We start from the raw sequence: 21701 nt of genomic DNA on the forward strand, positions 1-21701 counted from the left end.
CCTCAACGTTTTTGGCCACTTACACAGAGAGAAGTGGGACACTACTTTGAGACAATCCTCACCAACACATAATGGCACCAATTTTTCATGTACATTGAGACCAATCTACCAACTCCAAAATGCATCTCTGGAGTGGAGAGTCATTGCACTGCTGACTTAGACCTAACACCAAGGTACCCACACAGCTTGGCTGTGATGCCAGGAACGAGCCAGTCTGTGTGGAAAGTAGAGATGTCCTCGCCCGATGCCATTTGAGTGCTTGAGGCACATGGAGTTGTGCTGCCCACAGCTTTGCTCCTCCCTGGGTCTCCAGCTGCCTCTGCTGAACAGTGATGCTGATGGCAGCTACCTCTGTTTCCAACAGCACACCAAACTCGGGCATATCTGGCTCCAACAAGTTTTTGATGGGCTTTCAGCATGGTAGCATTTGGGGACAACTCCAGGAGAAAGGCAGATGTTTGATTCAGTAGCTGTCATTCATGGGCTAAAGTGAGAACATCTGCCACTTTCCTCTCCAAGTGAGCTGCTCACGGTCAGAAAATCCTGCATCTGAAACCACATTTCTCAAAGAACTTCTCTGAAGCCCTGTGGGAGTAACACTGACACAGCTCAAAGGTTTGAGGGAGGTCTGGAGAGGTGAGTGGCACACAGGAGCTCTCTGGGAACACTTACAGGTACCTAAACTGTACAGATGCTTTAGCCTCATGTCCAATAGGAAACCCTGGGATGTATGTGAAGCTGAATTCAAACCCTCAAACGACATCAGGCCGTGGTGGGGCTCAGAAATTAACACAAGGTAAGGCAAAATCTGCCAGACAGGGATTAGCCGAGAAACCCCTGCTGGGAACTAGAGTGAGTGCCAAATTGTGACAAGAGATTAATACTTTCAGAGGCATTACCACTACAAAACATCTGAAGGAAGAATGTTACTCTTGAATTCTTCCTGCCTTGGAGTTCATGTGCTTACTGTCGCATGCAGGCAGAGCAAGGTACAACTGTGCTGAGCAGCAGGGAGACTGTGCCCAGGTATTTTTAATACCCATTCCAGCAAAGAGCAACACACTTCTCCTGTGCCATATATCATTGCAAAAATTAAGATATCCTAGAGATAATTTCACAGGCATTTCTGGCAAGCACTAATTAAATACAAAAAAACCCCCGTCTTCCAGAATGTTCTGGACGTTTCTGTAAGTGCTCTTCTCTGTACCATGCTAATGGCTGTAATACAACACAGGTACTGCTGAATTTACAAGCTCCAACAAATCCCTCTAAGGCAGCGGTTTCAACAAACACTAAGTAGGATCCCTAAACTTTATTATCAAAGGAAAATGCCTGAAAGAAAAAAAAACCCTCTTAGAACATTCTTTTTGCCCATTGTCAGAAAATTCAAGCCCTTGGCCACATCCCTCATTTTCATTTTCCTGCACACTCTTTCAGATCTGGGTTTGGCAGTGCCCGCAGCGGGCTCTGACTCGGGATCTGTCCACACATTCCAGCAATAAATGACACTAACTGAAGTCATTCTTTAAAATATCTGTCTCACATAATTCTTTCACTGTTTCGATTCTCACTGACTTGCCCCCACAGTGCTGGGATGAAGTCATAAATTATATGCCCTGCCACTCAATTTTCTCCGATTGTTTGGTAGAATCTCTCCACTAATAACCAGCGATCATCAGCCACCTCATGGCTTAAGTGGTTTCCAATCATGAAAGATTTATCCAGTGGGACTTCCAGTCAATCACAGAGACACTGAAATGGCTATCAGGCGCTCTCATCTCGAGACCACAAGACAAGCAGACAGACTCCAGAGACGAGAGAAAGCAGATCAGAGAGCTGACTCCAGACACCCAAAAATCAGAGGAAAGCTGCAACAGCCTCATACTCAAACCCCACCCGTGTTTGTCTGTGGGAGAAAATAAAAAACCCAGGTCCACAGCACAATCTGAGCTCTAAAGAAATTCACCTGGGCCATGGCACATCCAGAAAACCAAGTACATCCAGGGACAAACCATTTGCTGGCATGATCCACAGAGAAGAACGTTCCCTGCCTAAGGCAGGAGGCCAAGGCAGTGCCCCACAGCTGCCTTCAAATTCCCCACTGGAGAACTACCCTGCATGCTAAATGTCAGCCACTGTCCCAAGGCAACAGCACTCTCACCCATCAGGACAAAAAAGCGAGCTGTCTTCTGTGTACAGGCTTTGAGAGGTCAAACTCCTCCCAAAAACCAGGCCACTGAAGATGGACACTCAAGGAACAGTATTTATCCTCCAAGGGAAGGGAAAGGTCTGACCTGTACATCTGGCTCTACACGAAAAATCAAGTTGAGAAGAGAGAAAAGAGATAATATGTGCTAACTACACGGGTTCTCAGATCCAAGCTGCAGATACACCCACGAGTATGAGTTAAAACCAACTGCAATCTTGTCAGGCTCTTTCCTCCCCAAACCCAGCAGACAGTCCCAAGAGTGCAACAAGGAAACCTGCATGCCTGACATCTCACACCTACAGCCTCCAGAAGTAAACCTGGAGCATCCCTGCAGTGCCTGCTGTTAACAGGCACACTGGGATGGAGCCCTTCCTTGTGGAAAACTCAGATGCAGAAAAGGCTTGTTTCAGAGAGAGAACTAATGTTTCTGCTGCACTCTTGTCTCATCCTGCTCACGTACAACTGATTAAAATCCACTAAAACTAAGCAGCTACTACCATAAGCATAAAAGATGGCTGGGATGGAATGGATCACCGACACCAGATACAACAGGAGACGTCAGAGACAACTGGGCAAGTCCGGGCCGTGACATTACACTTGCACAATTCTCTCCCTCACACAGCTATTTAAAAGCAGCCTCCCAGTGACCGAGCGTGCCCGAATCACGGGACACAGCCATGGGGAATTAATCGCTCCAGAACGAAAACTACAAGAGTAAGCACAATTTATTTTGCCACATTCTTAAAATGAAATAAGAAAACATTTAAACACTACAGCTTATTTAGATAATACACACTGGAAGACATGTTTTACTGCTGGCAGCTTGAAAGAAAAGAACATAATTACAATTCCAAGCATGAAATGAGCTCCCTTCCACACATGCCTGAACCAAGTCTAACTGTTTCACCAGCTGTAGTGAATCAAAGCAGGCAGAATTAAACAGAAAGGACCTAGAAGCAGCAGCTCTCGATGCCTTTAACCTAGTAATTGCATGGCACCTGGATCCGGAAGGACTGTGGAGGCTTTAGCAGTTGCAGATGTGCAGCTGATGTGGTGCACAGAGCATTTGATCTCCCTGGAATGCAGGACCCCGAACAATGCATCTGTGTGCTGGCCCACCACACGCCCGGGTGTGGGCCCGGGGGATATATAAAAGCTAACATTATACTGCAATTGAAAAGAAAAAAGCCACAGCATGAGCTTGACTGTTGTTTAACTAAGAGAAAAACAATAGCAGCTTTGGTCTTAACTATCTGCCACAATGACCACTGGCCACTTCCAGATACAGTCTTTGTTCAAGGACTTCCATACTACAGCAGCAGCCTAAAATTAAAGGTACAAAGGGAGCTACTGAACATAAACCCACCATGACATCTGCATCTCCGACTTGTCAGACAAATAGCTGCAACAGCTCTAAACCAGAGTTATTTGTATTATGGCCCTACAGCAAAATCAAGTCCTGAGTCTCCCCAGGTTTGAACGGTGAGCCTGATGCAGAAGCCCACTCGTCTCATGCTTCACATTGGTTCCACGTCGGCTTTCTTCAAAGGGTGCAAGTCCTCACAACACACCATCAGAAAATAAATCCCTGATAAGACTCTGCTGAAAATCCAAGCCTAGCTTCACACAGGGACCTCGAGAAAGCCCCTGGACGTGGGCGCTGTGGCCTTGCCTCCAGCTCTGCTGGGAGCAGGGAGCAGCTGGGCACGCTGCCTTGGCCGCAAGCACCACCCGCACACAGCGACACGGCCATCCCTCCAGCCAGAGCACTTACATCACTCACACAGCAACACAAAGCTGATTTAAAGAACAAAAATAAACTATGCAAGAGTTAACATTGTTAGACTAAGAGTAACTCTAAGCTCGATCCTGTATTTGAATAGAGATTGCCACAAGAACTTCATTCTTTTGAGATGAGTAGCTGGAAAGCTGCTGCCTGTGTTTCTTCTGCCGGGAATGATGGGGAAGCCCAACCTGAAAGGTTTATGAATTTGTTCCGACCTCCAGTATCACCAGGGCAATAACCTTACCAGTACAAAAGCTTCAGCACTGCTGATAGAGAACTATTCTTACTGTGTCCAGGAAAACAAGAAGATGACAACACTCTCAGCTGAAAGAAGCAGACGTTTCCCCTTTCAGTCCGTAAATACTCATAGATGTATTTTCAAAAGTTGGCCTGGTTTTGAAGCAAAAGCAGAAGCACTCGCCTCATCACCTCCAGCAGAGTCACAGACCATCTTGTGTTGCTGCACAGTGCTGTTTGCACCCTCACAGCATGTTTCAGGCTGGCACTAACAGATCACCAACATGGTCACCAGCCTGCAAGCACAACATCCCCCCGAGCTCAGCCTGGCCTGCACCGGCAGGTATGGGGCTGTCAGCTCCACAGGCTGAGCATTGCTGTGTGCCCAGCTGCTCAATCATTCCCCACCACCAACACAGAGTTAAGCATGAGTTAATGCCCCAGGACCAGAGACACAGCAAGACGACAACTGCTCAGAGCTCCAACATATCAACCCAAGAAGGTTTCTGTACTGGATAAGAGCTGCTCCCTGACACCCACATGTGACATGGCCGAGGCAGCCAGGCCTGGCTGTGTCCTCTCCTCCTCCTCTCATCGATGTTTCCACAGCAAATGAGAACAGCCTGAGAACAGCCTGGCACACAGATCACTGGCTTAAGAACATGACCTCAAGAGAGGACACAAGCAGCTTGGGAGGGATGGGTGTAGTCTTCTGCTACGTACTCAGAAGGCAAAAGCAAAGCAGCTCATATAAAAGACAGTTTAAGGTCACTTTTGTACCATTTTAGCTGAATTCCAATGTAATATTTAAATTGCAGTGATTTCAATTGCTGCAGTTCTGGCCAGCATAAGCAGCTAAATATAAAAAGTTTTTATATAGGATTAGCTACAATAAACTGAAAAGAAACAAACCAAACAAAAAGGAGGAACACTGTATAAAAATTACACAAACCTTAGTGTACATTAAGATATATAAACACACATATCGACTTGTTCTGCCTTAAATCATCTCTGCTACAGCAATCTTTCCTTCCCCATTTTTCAACCCCAAAAGAATTACCATTTCTTTCCAGACAAGGATTTCTGCCAACATTCTGGAGGGCTGAAGTCCAAACCACACATAGTTCAACAACAGCAGAGTTGAACAAAAAGGAAAACTATAGCTTGGGTTTCAGGGGTTTGGGTTTTGGGGTTTTTTAATGATACCTTCTGAAAGTATGGCTGAGCAGGGGAAAAAAGACGACAAGTCATTGATTAATTCCAGAGTAATGGAGAAGTTTATAGCATGCTGGAATCTATGTCCTACTAAGTTTATCAGATTTATCACTATCCTTCAGTGTGTAAACTCGAGGTGGCTCTACAGAAAGCACGCACTGCTCTGCCATGGCCGAGAGGCCACAAACTAATGCTTGTACAGGCAAGGGTTTCATAACTAGGTCAAAGCCAGGGGAGGGTGGGGGGAAGTTTTAAATTCCTACTCACACAGCAGAAAAAGCCAGGATCAACCTTCTTTCCCAGGGATCCCCAAGGTCTTAACAGGGAAAAAAATTCCAGCTTTGCAAAACTGCAAAATACATCCCTCTTTCAACAGCTTTTAATTGAAGTGTCTCCAGGACCACGTCTTGAATGCTGACCAAACCTCCTCCCAAGCTACAGAGCACAGCTCGCTACTGTCACCCTTGGAAGTGCAAGGTTTTCAGTCATGAAAACCAAACCTGCATCTGCATGGAGGGAAAACTCGGAAGAGCCCCAGCAGGCACGGAACAGAGGCGTGCAGGCAGCCGCTGCGCTGCTCTGAGGTATTGGACATGTTTCACCGGTTTTCACCTTCAAAAGCTAAAGCCATGAACACTTACGGTTTTAACAAAAAATGTCTCACTACTGTGCCCAGTACACTCTGTCCTCCTTGTTTATATCCCAGAGCTGTTCCAGAGAAATTTAATAAGGACTCTACCAAAAAAAAGAGAGAGAAAAAAAAGAAGTCTAGTGCTTTCTTCATTCCTCTGAGCTACTGTAAATCAAATATGAACACAGAAACTGCTTCAGTGAGCGGAGGAAGCCTCTGCATGGGGAAGAGGTTTCTTATTTTTTGTGAACTGAAGTTTCACTAACAAAAGCATTCACTTCAGTGACACCTAACCTTAAAGCCCACTCTCCCTGGGGCAGCAGGGGTAGCCACAGCACAGTATTCAGAGGGCAGCTAGGCTTGCTGGTGACCCTGGTCAAAGTGGACCATCTGGATGGTAATGCTACAAAAAACCCTTATAACTTGCAAACTGATTTGAACTCCCCCCCTTCACCACCTTAATTTAGCACTACAACTCACTAGGTCTAAGTCTACAACAACAGCAGCACCTTGGAGGAAGCAAGATTTCAAACTCTCAGCTTGAGGCACCAGGAAGGACCACCAATAACTGACCAACCCAGCAGATAATCGCTTCACTGACAGCTATTTTGGTGTGTGCAGAACCGTCAAAGTTGAGCTTTTCTGTTCACATAATTTGCTTGCTAAATTTTGCTTCAGTGCCCAGAGGCATTTGGGCATCCAGCGCTGAGAAACAATGATGCTTCAGCCAAGACATGCGTGGTGCACAGCGCCCTGCAAGCACGTCACTGGGATTCCAGGCTACTGCTATGCACAACTCATTGCTCTAGCTATCTGTTTGGAAGATCCCATTAATCCCCTTGCTCATCATTGCCTCAGCTTACACAGGAGTGTCTCAAAGCTTGGTGTCCTTTCGCAAGTATGAAAGAAAATAGATTAGGCAGCTCTGCAGAGTGCTGGGGGAAGAGACACTGTCACAGCCCGCGTTCCTGTCAGCAAAGCAGGTACAAAGCATCACTGGGACTAATGAAAATCTCCCCTTGGTTCCCATCTCACACTCCTTTCAGACCATGGGAATTAGCCCCAATAACAGGTCTCTTGGTACAGGAAGCCCAGTCTGCATTTCAACTGTGGACAACCTTGAAATAGGGGACAGTTAAAAATCCATCTGCATGTACACACACACACACAGCTGCATCTGGACAGCCAGAGCTATGTAGGGACCTTAAACATTTTCCTACCTTCAGCAAGACTGAGGTTAAGTAAAGGAGGACAGTTTCTCTATCTTTAACCCAACCTTCGAGTACCTAATTCATATATTCAGGCTCTCCTTACATTAAAGCACTAAATAACCAAGACACTGCAGAAAGAAAGAAAGGAGAATTCAGCTTTGCAATACCTCACTGAATGCAAAGCCCAGAGGAACTGCTACATCCCTCTGCCAGCTCGTTCTGACAGAGATTTCCTTTTAGACTGTTGGAAAAGCACCGTTAAAAAACAGAGGAAAAAAAGCCTTCAGGACTGGCCAGCTGCTATGGCCAGATGCAGTCCTAACTGCTGACAGGAAGAGAATACATGATGGTTTTTGTAACAGATTTGTTTTCATTATTTTGTTTTGTCACATTATTTACTACCTGTTGTCATTTGATTCTTACTTCATACAGTTTTTATATAGCATTTAAATCTGTGTCTTGCTGCTAACTAACATCTACAGTAAAATAACAAATAGACTTACTGTCAGGCTCTGACAGTAGTTGCTCAAGATAATTCAGAAGCAGTGAAGTTGGTTTATTCCTTTATTACCCAATAGCAAAGCTTGCTTTCATTAAAACTCTCAGAAGTTAAAGTCCCAAAGCAAAGCTCTCCAACAAATGTTTTTTCCACTAACTTAAAATACATTTCTGTGAATATTTATTTCCTACATTATCTCCAACCCAAATGTGTATTCCTATTACAACACTTAATTCCAATTAAGAAAATGTTGAAAGGCTTCCTGCAAAAAAACAAATACAGGATATTGGCAAGACTACAAGAATGAGGTAAAAACTACTGAAGACAACAAAATCATTTTCTTGTGACTGTGTAACATAAAACGGAAGCACATTTCTTACACGACACCAGCAATACGTCCAGGTCCAGCAGAAAATAACCAGAGCTCTTCAGCATGGACCTTGGAATCCTTGTGACATTACTTTAAATGGCAGAAAAAAAAATATAAAAGGATAGAAAATACCAAAATCAAAGAACTGCTCCTGCCATACCTGCACACACCCAAACTGACCAGCCCCTCTCAGCTTTGCAGCTCCTCCAAGTTCCCACCCATGTTGTGTGTTGTTGGCATCTGGCCGACTGTTCAAGTTCAGCTGCACCAGGCTGCAAGTCAGCCTTGGGGAGAAGCTCCAGGAGCCCAAGTGCACATAAACACACCTCACACTGCCATCCTGCCTTCCACTCAACTGGGAAACACAGCAAGTGGCAGGACTTGAGGGAAGTCAGAACTCGGGTTAAATGTCAGCTGAACCACCTGAAGCCAAGAAAAAGCACAGGTAACGTCCTCTTAAAAACCCCTGAGCTCTGCCCCATGGAGCCCAAACCCTGCTGTGAGATGCACGACAACTTTTCACTAATGACTCTTCCTAAAAACCTCTGAAGTATGGAAGCATTAAGATCTTCCAAGGGTACACAAGGAATTGACAGTGCCATGCCAGGTCCTTTGTTTATGGCAGCTACAGCCACTAGAACAACAGACACACTGTTCTGGGCTTCCTTGTCAACCCTTGGAGACCATTCCTGTCCTACAAATCCTCCAGATCATTAATCACATTCAGGACTAAACCCTTCAAGAGCATCTCCTGTTTCTTCATTGTATCAAGGCTGCAGTGGCAGGCACAGGACCCACCCCCAGCTGAGTGCTGCTCCCAGTCTTCCCCCACACACACTGCTCGAGCCTTTCCAGGAGAGCCCACAGAGACACAAGACGCAGCAGTGTGTGTCTGAGCCAAGACAGGGCTGGTCAGGTCTCTGCAGCTCGTGTGATATTGCAATATTGCATTGTATCATAGTCCAGAGTCCAGACATGCACATCTCAAACTCCATCAAAATCCAACAGTTGTTCTTTAGATCAGACAAAACCCAACTCTGGACAACGGTGGCAAGGGCACAGAGGGTATAAAGCTGGGAAAGCCGGACAGCACCTCGACAGAGCCCTCAGGCATACACTCTTAGTTCAGATAACCACCAAAACAAACATTCAGAAAAATGAACTCCAGTGCCACGGTAAGGGAGAGAATAAAAACTCTGAAGAGCAGCTGGCCTCAGGCTGCAGAGTCCTTCGGTATTACACAAGTGTCATCACCACCCGCCACATGACAGCACTGAAGACAACCCCAGTAACTGGGATCTCATGTCCCAGAGCTCTAACATCATTATTTGATGTCAATGCACTTTGATTCTGCAGTTTAGGAGTGAAAGCCCAGCCCCAGTAACTCAGGGTACAACACACAGTAGTCTGTCTGTCTGACAATCAATGTTGTTTGATGTTCCCTTGCCTCCCCACAACAAGGACCAGAGCTGCCCCCAGATCCCCTCTCCCACTGTGACCCCAGCTATCATCACCAGCAACTTGCCCTCAGAACCCCCAAAGCCAGCCCACTGGGTTATTGATTCACTAGGGTGAAAATAAAGAAATAAAGAATAAGTACCCATGGCAAGTTCTACTTGCAAAAGCAAACACAACATCATTTACAGTGGCAACTTCCTAAAATGAACCGTGCACATGCCTACCTTCTCCTTTGAACCCAGAAAGCTGGAGTTACACAAGCACATTCCTGTTTGATAAGGGAGCCCCATGCAGTGACTTCACCAGAAATAGCTAGGGTGCTCCAAAGTAACCTCTACTATTGATAACTACTCCAATTTAAATTTCAAATAAATGTAGAAGAAAGATTAAAGAAAGAATGTGGTTCTGCCTTTCCAGCACTGGGGAGATGTTTGTCTTTTGTAATGAGGGAGCCCAGAAACATAACAAGGGAGAAGATTTATACTCAAGCTCCTCAAAAAACAAACCCAAACTTGAAATAAAGAATGAATTACTGATTTTCACAGCTACTTAGTGGTAGGAGCAGATGGTTACAGGCAATAGTATTGACAACTTAACAAGCTTCCACCCCCAAAGGTGAGCTACCAAGTCTGTTCCAAATTCAGAGTTAAAAACATTACAGCTGAGACCACCGCTCTTGGGGGAAGCAGAGAGCTTCAGGAAGTCCTATGGTGCTTCAGCAGTCTGCTCTACTCACCGCTGTGTTCTGCCACAGCCCTCATCAAAGAGCTGTGACCTCCCAAAACACCTTGACACGGCTGCCCATGGCCATCTGCCCGCACCTGGGATGAGCCTGAGCAGTGGTGAAGGCAGGCAATATGGATTAAACAGTTCTGAGTAAAAGCAGAGCTTTAGGTATTTGGCTACCAAACCAAAGCCACTTCTCAAGAGTGAAGCACCTGTCATGCCAGCTTCCCAAAGTGCCAGGGCACTGAGAGAGGCTCCAGCAATTCAAGCCCTCAGAGCCTCTGCCATGGTAGGCATGAGCCACAGTCTGCATCCTTGCTCCCTTCAAAGTCCACAAGGAGATGCAAGTTTCTGCAAAACACCCAAGAAATCCCTTCTCCCACCTCTTTCACATCTCCAGCATCTGGAAGCAATTAGCACATGCAGTCCCAACCCAAGACCAACATACTAATTAAAACATAAACTGGTTTCATACAGTTCAATGAAGTTATCTTTGAATTTCCAGAGAAGTCCAGCAACTACTATAAAACAGGAATAACACAGAGCATTGTGGAAGTGTCATAACACAAAAAAACACTTCCCCCACCTCTAAAGAACTCAGAGGTTTGAATGTCAAAATGACCAGGCTCACAATTACCTGGCTCACAATTACCTGCACCATTCAAAAAAGCAACAGACAGGGGAACGACAGTGTCCTAAACCATTATTGCCTCAAGAAGTACAACAGTGAGTCTGATCTTATCAGCAGGCCTTTGGTCTGCAAGCTCCTCAGGGTAGGAACAGATTGCACACCTCTTGCTGCCAAATGCATCATCTGCACTTAATCATGGTATGATGGATATCTTCTGAAAACAAGCGATTTCAGCCATCTTCGGTGTCACCCTGCCGCTCCACTCCAAAGCCAGTCGCCTCACACCCTGAGACTCACTTCTGCAGGGCAGAGACCGTAACTTCAGCCCCTTTTAAGAATACACTTGGTACTGCACAACACAAACAACATGAAACCTCTCTCCCCACACCAGAACCTGCCTCAGAGTGCTTTTACTTTCAGAAGAGGTCGCACCCAGGAATGCTGTTGCACAACGGTGGAAGCGGTAAGTATCAAATAACCTACAGATTCCCTTCCCAGAGCTGTGCCTCCACATGGCACCAGGTCCCAGAGCTATGTATCTCCTAGGAGGCTTCCCTGTGAAATAACTGACTTTGCCAGCTCCAGCAATGACGATCCTGTCCCCCAGCCACAAGTGTGGCTGAAGGATCTTGTTCCCAAAGGCAGCTGTGCTTTTTAGGTGTAGTGTACATCAGCTGATACAAATCTATAAAATATTCACTCAAAGGTTTTCAAAATGAGGGGTTTTGTAGATGTAGCAGAGCCATGGTGAACACCCAGAGCTGCAGAACACCCAAAGAACAAGGCAAGACATATTTCAAAGAAGTTTCTGCTTAGCTTTGATCAAAGGTGCTGTGCACGTGGGCCAGGTTAGCTTATTAAGCACAGGAAAGGTGAGTGAAGGGGAATTAATGGAAGTGCTTCACTCTTAACATTTGACATGCAAGAAAGGAGCCTCCCTACCTACACTTCTCCTAAAAGGTACACTCAAATTGAGGGCTTGTAGGTGGCATCTGCCAAAAGTGGCATGTGAATAACATTGGCAATTTAACAAATTCCGATAAAATACAGAGAACTGTAAAAGCAGCAATTCAAACACTCAAATCAAATGCTTAGGCTGAGATTACATCTGAGAATCCAGCTGCTTCATTGGGACGGGGAGAAGGACTTGAAAGCTCTTTTCTGTAGGTCTCAGCAGTGTTTTGTGTCCAAAAATCTCCAGCCCTGTTTGACCAGCAAAGAAATCCAGGCTCACAATAAAGCCACCCCTGCTTACGGTGAAAAGAGGGTTTTAAAATGCAATTTAGGTTCTAACTTCAATGCTGCCCATTACAGAGCACAAATTCACCGCTCCCAAGGGTCAGAGAAACCCATCACACGTGGATGCAGGTACGACAGCAATGAGCACAGTGCCAGAGGAGAGCAACAGGCAGGAAACGCTCTCCATCCACCCACCTCCCGCCCAGCCCAGCCACAGCCTTTCCCAGGCCCAGCCTCACATCAGTGTGAGCCCAAACTGCCTTGTTTGAAACGCTCTGGGCAAACCTGCACATGAAGAGTCACTCACTGCATTACTGCACTTGCAAAGTCTGAACTTTTTCTAAGAGAAAGGACTCTGCTATCTCAGAGGTGGGGTGAGGACCACAACAGTTGAACCTACAAGGTCCATAACTTTAATGTTACATGAGACAATTCCACTGGCATGTGGCTTCTCCTCCCCTCTCCAGGCCCCACATCATGACACATCAGCTTCTCAGCCCAACAAGCCACACTTCTCAACCATATCCCAGTACCCCACAGAGAGTCTCAGCACCCAGCTCAGCTGTGACCCACCACGATAAGCAAAAAAATGTACATTCCCCTTCTATGGTGTTATCTTCCAAGCCCTCTAATTTGGAAAGGATAAGAACTGAAACATGTGAGGGGGGGAAAAAAAAAGAGCCAGAAAGCTTAGAACAACACTTCCATGCAAAGAAATATCTTCTCTGTGCAGTACTGAGGTCTGTTTCCCCCAAAGCAGTAAAAACTGAGACCTGTACGTGAACACATTTAACAGTATCAATAGAAAAACACCAAGCAGTTAAGTCACGTTCCACCTAAACAACGCTACCATTACCGCAGCACCTGACTTGCAGAGGACAATTCAATCCTGGAAGCACGTCTTGTAATTGCTTTTCCACTACGGGCCTCAGCTTCACAATTGTATCCTTCTCAGGAGGTCAGAACAAGGCACGGCTGCAGCTCTGAAAAGCAATTCTGTTCAGCAGCTCTACGTTATTCATTCTTTTAATCTTACACCTACATATTCATTATGAACTCCATAAAACACCAGTGCCAAAACCACCATCGAAAGCCACTGCAATCTCTCTGCTGCTCAGAGAAAGCCTTGACCCTCTGCTTCCCTAATGAAGACATCGGCAACATGTGAACTGCACCAGCTGCTGGCCCCGGCACCGCAAACCCACCGAGTAACCAAAGCCCGGAGCTAGCCTGGTGTGATGCAGACATTTCTTGCTGTCAACAAGTATGAAGAGGCTACTAGGATGAACCTGGCTGCTTGTGATCAGACCCTTGCAAGCAGCTTAGCGAGAAAATGCCTGTCCTCATTGCAGTGTGAGAGCTGCCACGTTGGAGCTGGGGAAAGCCGGTGTCTCAGGCAGGCCACTCAACTCACTGTTTCTCCACCCATTTCAATAGGGTCTCTGCTGTTACTACCACAGGAAGCTGGGGGGGATGAAAAACAACAAAACAAAAAAATCCAAGCCTGTTTGAGGGAACTGAGAGTAGCAATGTTTGTAGCAACTCCCGCATTTCGCAATGAAAGAGCTATCTGCTCAAATGGAGACATCTCAGCCTTTCATAACGCTTCCTTCAGTGCAACAGGCCCTCTGCTCCCTCCCCACAACGTAGTGCAGCATTTCTGGTCCTCCATCCGTGTCTACGCAACTCCTGGGTCAGCAGATCATGCCACAAACAATCCACATAAACCTCTAGGCATTTGTATTTTATTTGAACACAGACTACGCCAGTGATCAGGTTAACAGCTCACCATCACAAACAGGGGCACTGGCACAGGGCAGCTACCACAGCCATGTAGTGAAAAATTTAAGCTCTCAGCAATAATCCTAAAAGATATTCATGGCCAAAAGGCAAGTGTTGGAGACAGCCCTGGAGAGATGCATTCTGCCATAATGCTCTATAATCTGTCAGGAAGCAAGTTGTTTTGCCCAGTGGGCAAGTACTGTGCAAATACAGTTGAATGTTTGGTATTCGTTTAAGTGAAAAGTACTGCAATTAATACTGCCCTGCTTTAAAAAGCATAGATCACATTCAAAAACAGCAAAACACCATTTACTTCACAGCTCAGAATGGAAAGTCTTTGGACTCAACTATGAAATGTAATAGGTAGTAAACAAGCTGGTTTATAATTGATGTGAGGATTCAGCTCAGTTTTTCAGGGGAGTGCAGAGCACCCATTAAGGAAAGAGTTACTGCACACTACAGCAAAAGGTCTCGCACTTGATACACTTTAATTACTTAGCTGCAGCAGGGGAGAGTTACTGAAGCCTAGTCTGCTTTGTTTCACAGTGAAAGGCTTCTACTGCTATTAATATTCACCAAGGGAAACTGGAATAGCGTCTTGTCTCCATCTGAATACTCTGGAATTATTATGGCAAGCTAAATACAAATGTATGGGTTCTTCTCTCCTCAACAGCCAAGAGAAACCTACCAGCTTGCAAACCCACCTGACAGAGCAGACTTGTATTTCTACATAGAGTAACTCTCATCCAGTAACAGCTTTTGTCAGAATGACAACTTCAACACAAATAATCCCACTGCAGCATAAACCCAGAGGCCAGCCACGTACCCAAAGGCTCACAGCAGAAGCAACGCGCTGCAGGTTCTCCACGGAGAGCCCTCTCCACAGCACTGCTGGGCATGCCTGAGGATGACCTTGAACTCTGCTGCTGGTTCCCCCTCCATAACCCAGCCAGGACACACACTGTAATGCTCAGCTCACAGAGAGCAGCCAACAGCTCTTCCTGAGCTTGCAACACACCAAACTGCTGGGACTGCAGGAACACACAGCAAGAGCAAACTCCTTCCTACCAGCTACATCTCTAGCATTTTGCTTTCCAGAGGACAGCACCGACCTCCTTCATCCTCTCACAAAATGCTCAAGCAACAAATCTTTTCCTCTCTAAATTCTACTCTAAGGCAGCCCATTATTTCTACATCTGCTAGTGCTACCAAAAAGTTGCATCCTAACGCTGAATCAAACTGTAGTCTCAGCAAAATGGGAGGTTTCTCTGCCGAAAATGAAACATAGGTGCCATCTGTTTCAATTACACTAACCACAAGGAGAGATAACATTGTGAAACTGGCACTTTATAATGGACTTTTTTCTTCCTAAAAGACATTTTGAAAGTGAAAAGAAAGAGAGGAGTAGCATGCACTACAAGAGGATATTTAATACTCAGCAGAGAACAGCACCAACAAGCTGCACGTTATGCTCCACAGACCAGGGCTGGAGCTGCCCTCCTCCCAGGGCAGAGAACTTTTGCTTTCACTGAAGTTGCCTTTGAAATAACACGAAAGGGACGCTTCAAAATAAAGACACTTCCTAAGACATTCTCAGTTAGCATCTTTAAGTTATTCCATGGAAATGTGCATTTTTTTTCCTTCAGATTTCAGAAAATAAAGGAAAACGAAACAAAGCCAAACCACAAACGCATCAACATGGACACAAGCACCTGCTGGGTAATAAACAGGAAATCTGAATATAAGTAAGGTAAATATTTACCGATTCCATAGCTGAAAGCTGTTCTTAGCAGGACATAGATTAAAATCCAACAGAGGTGTGTCCCAAAAACGCTGTGTAACCTGAAACACAGAAATTGGTTCATCAGAAAATGAAAACACCATTGAATTTTATTCCCAAGCATGTTATATTTAAGTACACGATGGCTACTAAATACAACTTCTTGCCTAATCCAGAAATAACTTTCTGATAAGGAGTCTGCACAAACAGAAGAATAAGGAGTTGTGGAAAGCTCCACTGAGCATCAACCCAGTTCCACAACTTCCCAGTAACAGATTACAAACCCATCAGTTTATTTGTCTCAAGGTTTCTGCAGCCATCTGCGTGGTTTCACATGTATTTTATTTACCAAAAGAAAAGGTATGTCACCCCCAAAGCTGTGAGCAACTCATGAACCAACAGACTGTGCAGACAATAGTGAACTGCCCAGAACGTGCCATGCCGGCAATTCCCTTGGACAATTCAGGTGGAATTACCTGTGACACAAGTGCTTTCCTCCCAAGCATAGCCTTGGATCCCTACTCCAAATAGGAGACAAACTACTATAAACCTCTAATTTTTTCTTTCTTTCTTAAACACCTCTTGCTGCACTTTTCAAGGATATTTTTCCAGGTACAAATTCTGAGCAGGAACCAGCAGGAGTTCTCAGCAGGTAGGGCAAAGGGGAATTACACTCATTAACTGGGTGACTGAATTGGCATACAAAAGGGTTGGCAAACGATTCCAAGTCCAAAACCCAGACCCTGAACTCTCCAGAACTTCTCCCGACAGAGGCACGCTGGGCTGTGTGGTGCTGAGCAGTCTGGGGCGACTGTCACGTTGGCACAGGCAGAAACCTGAGCTGCCTGACAGGCATCAGAGCCAGCCCATCTCCTGACTCACCCAGCGCTGCCTCCACGCCTGACCAGCACGTTTGCTCACAAATAAATTTCTTTCCCAGCCAGAGCAAACTAGTCTGTTCCAGATGAGATCTCCACAGAAGTCATGATCGTTTCTGAAGCGATCTGGCCTGCTCTCCAACTGCAGAGGGGAGCGGTTTCGGACAGCACAGCCCAGCGGGAGTCAGTACAAGTCCTGATGAGCAAGGGCAAGCCTGAACTACAAATAAGCATGTTTGAGGGCTTGCAGTGTGGAAGAACAGTGAGCTTGGGCAGAGCCACATCTAAAACACTGTCTCATCCCAGATTTTATGTCCGTGATGAACCAAAACACCTGATATCTGCACAGCATCAGCAGTTTCTTACTTCTACCTGTAAATATGGAAAGAGTCAACGTATGCTCTAAGCAAAAAACATGCAGGACCTCTGCAAAACCTGGTTAGATGTGTAACAGCAAAACCTGAACTTCTGTTATGCTTCCACAGAGGAGGGGCTCAATGAAGCAACTTTATTAAAAGAAATAGGCTGTTGACCTGCTGCTGACTAAAACTGGTACAGCTGAGCTGTGCCAGGCGAGCAGCAGTAACCCACAGCCACCCAGAGGTACCCTGGTCTGCACAAACACAGTAACAGGTTAACTGCCAACTCCATATACTGTTCGCAGCCAGTTCAGTCCTGTGTCCCATCTGATCTCTGACTCTGTAAACCACACTGAGGGCCACAATGACCAAATTCTGCTCCAGGTGACAACACAAAATTTGTACTTCTTCCAAATTACCTTTCCTGCTAAAAGGAGGAGTTCTAAACACAAATTTTACACAGGACTGGCCTAGGCAGAGCTCACGACATGCAGTTCAACTTTATGCTTTACCGCTGCCACCAAGATGATCCAAGGGCTGGGGTCCCTCTCCTATGAAAACAGGCTGAGACAGCTGGGGTTGTTCAGCCTGGAGAAGATAAAGCTCTGGGACACTTTACAGCAGCCTTCTGGTACCTAAAAGGGCCTATGAGAAAGCTGGAAAGGGACTTTGTACACGAGAATGTACTTATGGGATCACAGAATGGTAAGGCGTGATGGCTTTAAACTGAAGAAGAAAGATTTATGACATTAAGAAGTTCTTCACTGTGCAAGCAGTGAAGCCTTGGTACAGGCTGCCGAGAGGCTGTGACTGCCCCATCCCTGGAAGTGGCTCAAGGGCAGGTTGGATGGGGCTGGAGCAACCTGGTCTGGTGGAAGTGTCCCTGCCCATGGCAGGAGGACAGAACGAGATGATCTTTAAGGTCCTTCCCAACCCAATCCATTCTATGATCACATTCTCTGAATCTGGACATCCGCCTTCCAACAGGATGGTCTTTAAAGAACAACCCAAGAGAGACCATGAGGCTAACTGGGATGGACACACGGGGGAGGAGACTGGGAATCCTGGGACAGCTTTGTTTGTTTTGAGAAACTTTCGCTCCCCAATGAAAAGTTAAAGGGAAGATGTCTAGTGAGAAACACAGCTGCATCCAGGCTACAGATGCTGCCAACTAAGCTAAGTGAAGGCTTAGGAACCATAGTGAAAAGGAGCAGCCCAAAAAAGAACCAAAAAATCCAAAGGAACACATAAGGATGTACAGTCCCGACTCAAAAAGAAGAAATCCTGCAGCAGGTAAACTCCCAGGTGAGCAAAAGAGAAACCAATGGAAGTTTTCTGCCATTTGTCTTTCTAAAGAGCAAAGGAGCTGAAGGGATAGAGTTACCACACGGGTTATTTCCAAGGCATGGGAGTCCTGCAGCACCAAAGGATCCCAGTGAGGAACTGCAGTCCCACGGAGTATGATGACAATACGTGCTCAGCATCTTTTCCAGCATGACTCCTTTACCCATTTTATACTCTTCTCCACAGTGAGTGTCATGACTATCATCACAGCTATCCACTTAAACAGACATAAAAGATAAACTGGGAGAGGGGAAAGCTGAACATCCAGCTACATTCTTTGGAAAATCAGCAGTGCTGCTTGCTGCCAGTGGTGACTGATCAACTGCAAACAAAATCACCATAAAAGCCTACAGAAATCTTGTCCCATGACATACAGATAACACCATTCTGAAGATCTATTTACATCTGATGCTGTGATCTGCATCCTGGCCTACATACTGTCATTTTATTCATTACTTAGCTGGCATATTGAATATACATTAAGTATTGTAACACTGATATAGTGACCACACGTGAGCCAAGCAAAAACATGTTCAAGATCCAACAGCTTTATATATACAGATAATTCTAAATTCAACTAAATGCAGAAAAGGCTCTGCTTATATACCTCCATTTTACAGAGAGTAAGAAAGAATTTGCCTGCTAAAGCACCATTACAAGTAATCAAGAGGCCAACCTCTCCACAAGCAAGTACATTTTTCCTTATTAGTGCTGCTTTGAAGAAAAAAGTTGTATTTGGACTTGAGTGGCATTAATTCAGAATTTCTGGTGATCTAGATCCAAGTCTAACAGGGTACCAGCATGAGATTTAGATTCTGGTTTAGACCAAGTTCTGAATGGAAAAAAATCTCCAGGGAGTAGGATGGCCTTTTTCCACAGCACTCGTCTGCTTCCCCCAAAATCATTTCAGGAAGTGACAGAATTTCAATGAGGCATTTCTCTGAGGGCTTCAGTAAAAATATACACTGGGGAACACACACAACACCAATGAGCTTATGCTTTCAGATAAGCTCCATTACCTCAGATGCAGAATTCAAGGAGGAGAATGCAATGAGCACAAGAAACTTGGGAGGGAGGGGGAATCTAGAAATGTTTTCCAACGCACTCCACAGGCACGCTCAGAACAGCTCAGCAAGGCTGCCTGCGCAGCTTCACACAGCACCCTGTACACAAACACTGACCCTGATGAAAGGAGGCAAAATACTTCTCTGAAACTGTAAAACCACAGACAGCTCAAGAGCCTGAGAGAATGGAGGTTGGAGGGAAGAGTCCATCAGCGGACAGCACTGCAAACCCCACATTATTATCACCAACTACATGCCTTCCGGGAATATTTATAGGTATGTTCTGCAATAGGGACTCTATCCCTGCCTGGTTACAGCACTCAGATCAGTTAAGAATCCAAACAACAACTGTGGAAGTTGGGGGAAGAAACTGAAGTGCCACACATACAGAAACAGTGCAGAAATGACTGCCTCTGCTCCCTTCTGTAGGTTTGGCTCATATCCCCTCGAGAGCCAGGAACAGCCCTGCCCACCACAGCAGGGAATGCTTTCCCCTGGTCCCTCGAGGGGACGGACAGCTAATGAAGACACTCAGATTTGTGGCAATTTCACTCAAGAGCCTGGAACAGCACACACACACAGCACTCTACACAGCTAAGGAGTATTTAGAAAGAGGAGGAGAAAGGAGAGGTGTTGCACTGGAGAAAGGAGCTGTTTCCCAGAAACTGGAGATAAATAGCATGCCTTTAACTGAAATGCCCTATGGCCTATCAGTAGCTTACAGACAAACCACCTCCAAAGCCACGCGTGCTGAGCGATGAGCAGTGGGTCCAGGCACACTCACCCACACGTGCAGCTGCTCCTGCACTTTAAGAAGAAATTTCCAGTAGCGTTGTGAGCTACAGAAACTGCCAGTCACTAGAACTGACAAAGCAGCAAGTACTTCTGCAGCAGTGGTGATAGCCAGCTACGCTCATACGGTACCAATTACCAAAGAGGAAAACCCAAGTGCAGAGAGAATGCCACTAGTGCTTATGGAAACACCAAACAGAACCTTTCCATGGTTTTGACTGTGACAAAACTGTATTATCAAGTAAAATCTACTTTGATAACTTTCAGAAACAAAGTAGGTAATACATTCTTCATCTCAAAGTTCCTTTATTTTGCCCTGCAGACAAAACGTATGCTGAGATCTACCTTTTTCGAAGCTCCTGTCATCTTTGCCACTTGATAAAAACACAAAATAACCTGATACTGTCCTCAGAAACACACATCAAGATGTTCAGGTATGGGCTGAAGAGCCTAAGGCTCAATTCATCCCACCAAAATAAGCATCAAGGAAGGGAAAGATGCAATTCCTTTGGAATCAAATTGTCCTTTAAGTGTTTTAATTGAAAGTCTGCCATGGACATCACAGTCCACAAGAAACTGGAGGTTGATGGTAGCCTAAATTCAGGAGCAGCTAAGCTGATTAGAGACCTCCAGTGAAAGAAAAGAATCCATGTCTTGTGACATCAAATAACTAGTTCTAGTGAGTTTCAGGCATTTCAAAAGATTTGGGCTTATTTCAATTAATTAACCAACACACTGCTACAGCCATCGGACTCAGCTTCCATCACCAGTCATGGCTGACCCTGAGGATTTATTACATGTCACTGTTGTCTACTCCATAAATACTCCAACCATCACACTAGCAAGAAGAATGGGAAATGCTGCTTGGGTATGGCAGGTTTCTGGGTCTCCTTTTACAGAAACAAGAGGTGAGAAACTCCAATACGATTCTGCAGTTGGTGTCAGTGGGTCGCCAGACAGCAGAAAGGTGTTTAACTCCTTCTATGTTTGAATTGCATTAAATTAAAAAACCTAATTATCAGCAGAAGCCTGACATTTTGATGAGTTTAACTCTTGCAAACACACAATAGGCAGCTGAGCAATAAACTCTGAAATGACTGGACATGTCAAGTCTATTATTAGTCATCTGGTTTCTTCACATCAGACATTTTAGGTTCACTACCCTCAATAACATCTCAAAATTGATAACCTCTAAAATTATCTATTGTTTCTCTCAGGAAGATCCATGAAAGCAGCCTGAAAGGTACTTCACAGGGTAAAAAACGGGGCTATCAGAAGAGACTCAGCTCCCAGCACAAGCTGAAAGCTCAAACCACTGAAGGAACTCATTTTTTCTTGGCATGATGTGGCAGGAGAGTAAAGCAAGCCTGAACACTTTCCACTGAACCAGATTTTTCAATTCTGTGCACACAATTAAGAGCTCTAGAAATACACAAGCATGTTCCCTCATGGCTCCTCCTTCACCCTTACCGCCCTTCTGTGGCTTCTCT

The 21701-nt window shown here is 45.4% G+C and overlaps 1 protein-coding gene across 4 annotated transcripts in view; it reads right to left on the reverse strand.

Moving 5' to 3' along the window:
• Positions 1-21701, reverse strand: part of ANKRD11 (ankyrin repeat domain containing 11) — a 144599-nt gene that overhangs the window by 103451 nt on the left and 19447 nt on the right. For all 4 annotated transcript variants that reach the window (XM_062007811.1, XM_062007812.1, XM_062007814.1 and 1 more), the window contains exon 2: positions 15757-15836. The gene's annotated coding sequence lies outside the window, so the exon portion shown is untranslated. The remainder of the gene's footprint in view (positions 1-15756; positions 15837-21701) is intronic.

This window comes from Colius striatus, chromosome 14, assembly GCF_028858725.1.
Source record: "Colius striatus isolate bColStr4 chromosome 14, bColStr4.1.hap1, whole genome shotgun sequence".
NCBI classification, from domain to species: Eukaryota; Metazoa; Chordata; class Aves; order Coliiformes; family Coliidae; genus Colius; species Colius striatus.